The sequence below is a fragment of the Penaeus monodon genome, chromosome 1, assembly GCF_015228065.2.
Source record: "Penaeus monodon isolate SGIC_2016 chromosome 1, NSTDA_Pmon_1, whole genome shotgun sequence".
In the NCBI taxonomy this organism is placed as follows: domain Eukaryota; kingdom Metazoa; phylum Arthropoda; class Malacostraca; order Decapoda; family Penaeidae; genus Penaeus; species Penaeus monodon.
In genome coordinates, this window is record NC_051386.1 from 17,202,878 (window position 1) to 17,207,877 (window position 5,000).

Consider the following 5,000-nt stretch of genomic DNA (forward strand, 5'->3'; position numbering starts at 1 on the left):
CCCCCCCCCCCCCATTCAGCGAGGGTGGCCACCGTCCGTGTGCAGTGGGCGGATTATGATATATTTTTATAGATTCTCCCCATCCCCTTCCTCCCACCCCCCCTTTCCCCACATTTCCCCCCCATCTCTTTCTTTCCTCTTCCTCCCCACCCCCCTCTTTTCCCTTCCTTTCCTCTCCCCCCCCCTCTTCCCTCTTACCCTACTTCTCTTTTCCTTTTTTGTTGTTCCTTCACTCCTTTCCCCTTTTCCTCTATCTTGTTCGCTCTTCCCCCTCCCCACCTCTCATATATTTACCCCACTTCCTCTTCTGTCTTTACCAAAGTGGGAGGGCCTATTCTATTCCCCTTCCCTTCCCCTCTACCCTTCCCCTTCCCCTTCCGTCTTCTCTATCCTTATCCCCTCTTCCCTTTCCCCTTCCTCTTCGCCTTTCTCTATCCCCATGGGTAATGCCACCTAGTCATGATCTTCCTCTTCCCCTACCCCATTCCCTCTGCCTCTTCCCCTTCCACAATACAATTTTACCCTTCCTTCTCCTCATCCCCTTCCTATAACTCTTCCCCTTCTGCCCCCTTTCCCTCCCCTCCTGCCCCATTCCCCCCCTCCTGCCCCTCCCCCCCTTCCCAATCCCTTCCCACGTCCCTTTCCTCCCCCTCCTTCTCCATCCCTTCCTCCATGTGGGCGTTCGATACAATGGTAGGTGTTTGGGCAGGATGCTCTAACAATGACAAAATAAATCTCGTAATTTGTAAGACTTGAGGTGGTGAACGTCTTGTTCACAAGGAGGGAGGGAGAGGGGGAGTGAGGGTGAGGAAGGGAGAGAGGGAGAGGGTGGGGGAGGGAGGGAGAGGGAGGGATAAGGAGAGGAAGGGGGAAGGAGGGATAGGGAGATGAATGGGGAGGGAGGAGAGAGAGAGAGGAAGGTAGAGAGAGAGAGAGAGAGAGAGTCACATTGAGAGAGGTAGGGGGGGAAGAGGTAGAGGGAGGGAAGCAGGTGAGGCAGACAGAGAAAGACAGACAGACAGACAGATAAATAGACAGAGACGGAGACCAGGGGAGACAGAGAGAGGAGAATAATCAATAATTTTCCAGTGATTAAGAAATCCCGTTGCCTGTAAAAATATAAAAAAGGGGAGGAGTTACTATTGTTAGATTTTCCTTATATCAGAGTGGTGAAGGACCCCCTTATAAGCGTCCCATTTAGCATCTATCCGCGTGTAATAGATGTAAAAAAAAGAAAAGAATATATATATATATATATATATATATATATATATATATATATATATATATATATATATATATATATATATATATGTCAGCTATTTAATACGCATAGGCCTATGTGACGTCCATACCAGAATTTTTGGAATATTTCGCCGTCTTCGATGGTTTTACAAAGAAAAAAAAAATTAAAAGGAGGGATTTGCCGTCCGATGTTGCCGCCCGTTTTTTTTTTTTGTTTTTTTTTTTCCACCAAGTCGGAAGTTTTTGTTTTTCTCAAAATGGAGATCTTTCCTCGCCCAGGACCATTAGCAAAGTCCGGGCTCCTACGTGAGTGTGGGGGGAAGGTGGGAGGGAGGTTACGGGTGTGTGGGTGTGTATGGGGTAGGATGTGTGTGTGTGTGTGTGTGTGTGTGTGTGTTTGGTGTGTGTGTGTGTGTGTGTGTGAGTGTGTGTGTGTGTGTGTGTGTGTGTGTGTGTGTGTGTGTGTGTGTGTGTGTGTGTGTGTGTGTGTGTGTGTGTGTGTGGTGTGTGTGTGGTGCGTGTGTGTGTGTGTGTGTGTGTGTGTGTGTGTGTGTGTGTGTGTGTGTGTGTGTGTGTGTTTGATATGCTAGTGTTGATTTCTTTTTCCTTTGTGGACGTGTGCATTATGAGAGTATGTTGTAGCGCACCTGTGTTTTTTGTGGATGTGTTTGCAAGTGTTTTGTGTGTGTGCGAGTTCTCGTGAGCATTTGTATACGTATGAACCGTATTCATTGTGACAAATGTAGAAAAGGTATGAATGAGAACGAATGTTTTCACAATACAAGAAATGTATTTGACCGTTTCGAATATATCTTCGTTAGAAATACATGTATGCCTGACGAAGATATATTCGAAACCGGTCAATTACAACCCTTGTATTGTGAAGATATTCGTTCTCATTCATACCTTTTCTACATTGTATATGTATAATTGTGTTGGTTTATTGTAGATTGGATGCCTAACTCATGTATTTGATCATCTCTTTTATACAAAAGATAAACCAAGAATATCCATATTCATAGCCTGTGACGTGCAATAGAGAGGACACAGAAATACCCCCCTCCCCCCCTCCCTGAAAAAAGAAAAAAAAAGGTATATTCATATTGGATGCCGGGAGACAGGCATACATAGAGGGAACACACAACCAGTGGTCAGTTTTGATGCATTGTATTACCCTGTGTGAACAAAAATGACCGTTAAAATGATAGCGGGGAGTGAAACAACCCAGCTGAAATTGAATTGGAGACCAGCGCGGTGTGTGGGGGTGGGGGAAGAGGGGGAGGAGAGGGGAGGCAGGGTAGGGGAGGAGAGGGGAGGCAGGGAAGGGGAGGTGAGGTAGGATCGGGGAGGAGAAGGGAGACATGGTAGGGGAGGAGAAGGGGAAGGGAGGGGAGGAGGGAAGGGGAATAGAGGGGATTAGTGAAGGGGAGAAGAGAGAGGTAGGGTAAGGGAGGAGAGGCAGAGAAAGGGAGGAGAGGGGAGACAGAGAAGGTGAGAGGAAAGAGGGGCCCTGAACTGCGTTGGGGTGGAGGAGGGGTTTGAGGGGAAAGGGGGAGGGAGGGAGGCGGGGAGGGGGTGGGAGTCAGGAGCCGTGATTTGATTTAAGGCCAATCAGTACCTGTGTAACATATTGTTGGTGCTTCATATTTTCTCTTTCTCCCTCTCTTCCATTTTATTTATTTATTTATTTTTTATTCTTTATACTTCGTCAATTTTAGGAGATTATGTGTATAGGTCTGAAATTTTCTTTCTTTCTTTCTTTCTTTTGGGGTAATTGTTAGAATTATGTTAATGTTTATGTTTGTTTGTGTAGGCCTATATGCATGGATGTTATTTTACGTGTATTTGGTCGTAGTATAATTTTTTGTGACATAATCCTTTTTATTTTCTTGTTTTCATGTTATTATTTTTTACTTTTTTCATCATCAACACCAGATTATTGTTATTATTACTATTATTATGATGATTTTTTTCTAATTATTATTATTATTATTATTATTATTATTATTATTATTATTATTATTATTATTATCATCATCATCATTATCATCATCATTGTCATCATCATCATCACTACTACTATTATTATTATCATAATTATTATTATTATCATAATTATTACCATTATTATTAACATCATCATCATCATCATTTTTTCCTCTCGTTATTATCGCATCACAATAAAAGAAATAAATGGATATCATTTAGCCAGGAATTAAACACTCAGACCGAAGAAAAAGAGAAGGCATTTTAGACAAAATGCAGCCTGATTTTGCAGAGGATGTCTTCATGGGCAATTATGCAACGAGGAGAAAAAAAACGGATGGTTAAATAGCTGTCACAGAATGTTGCTTTTGGTTGAATGGCACGGAGGCTGGGCGGATGTGTTCAGTTAAGGTCTCTGTCTGTCTGTGTGTTTGTCTCTGTCTGTCTGTCTGTTTGTTTGTCTCTCTATCTTTTTCCCTTTTTCTTTCTCTCTTTCTTTCTCTCTCTCTCTTTCCCTCTCCCTCTTCCTTTTCCTCCCTCCCTTTCTCCCTTCCTCTTCCTCCTCAACACACGTACACACACACACACACACACAAACACACACACACAAACCCACACACACACACACACACACACACACACACACACACACACACACACACACACACACACACACACACACACACACACACACACACACACACAGATACAGAGCCATAGGACCAACATACCCTTATACACCTACGCATCCAAACACTTCTAAACAGAAATTGCAACGAAAAGCAATAAAATACTTGAATAACTCACGATAAAGAAAGTCACATTCCCTATGATTGCTCTGTATTTTCGAGAATTGTACCTTGGAATTCTGTAATCTCATTTTTGAAAGGAAAAATCCGGCAAAACGATCTCATATCTTTGTTTGTTCGTGTTTTTGTGTGTTTGTTTGCTTGTTCTTCCGTGCGTGTTTGCTCGTAGCGTGGGGCAAACACGGGGAAAGTTTAGCTCCGGCAGTTGTTGTTGTTTTTGTTGTTGTTGTTGTTGTTGTTACCTCTTTCATTGTTGCTGATTTTGTGGTTATTATATTGTAATTGTTCGTTTTGTGATAATGTTAATTGTTTTTATTATTATCATTAGTATATTATTGTTGTTATTATTATTACTATCATTATTATTATTATCATTATCATTATTATTAGTAGTAGTAGAAGTAGTAGTAGTGGGCCGCGGTGGTCGAATGGTTAGAGCGTCGGACTCAAGACTGTCACGACGGCAATCTGAGTTCGAGGGTTCGAGTCACCGGCCGGCGCGTTGTTTCCCTTGGGCAAGGAACTTCACCTCGATTGCCTACCTAGCCACTGGGTGGCCAAGCCAGCCCAAGTCAGTGCTGGTCCCAAGCCCGGATAAAATAGAGAGAATGATTACCTAAAAAAGGTACCACCGGCACTCTCCGTGGAAAAGAACTGGGGACCCTACCACGTACTCACTCCAAGAGCATCACAACATGAAAAACCTAAGTATCATGCTGTGACCACGGCGGCTCAGACATGAACCTTCCGTTAAAAGAAGAAGTAGTAGTAGTACTATTAACTTTTTATTATTGTTGTTGTCTTTATTGTCATTGTTGTTATATTTTTATTATTATTATTATTATTATTATTATTATTGTTTTGTTGTTGTTTTTGTTGTTATTGTTATAATATTATTATTATTGTTTTTGTTGTCTAAATCAAAATAATTCTTAATCGTTGCAGTATCATTACCACTAT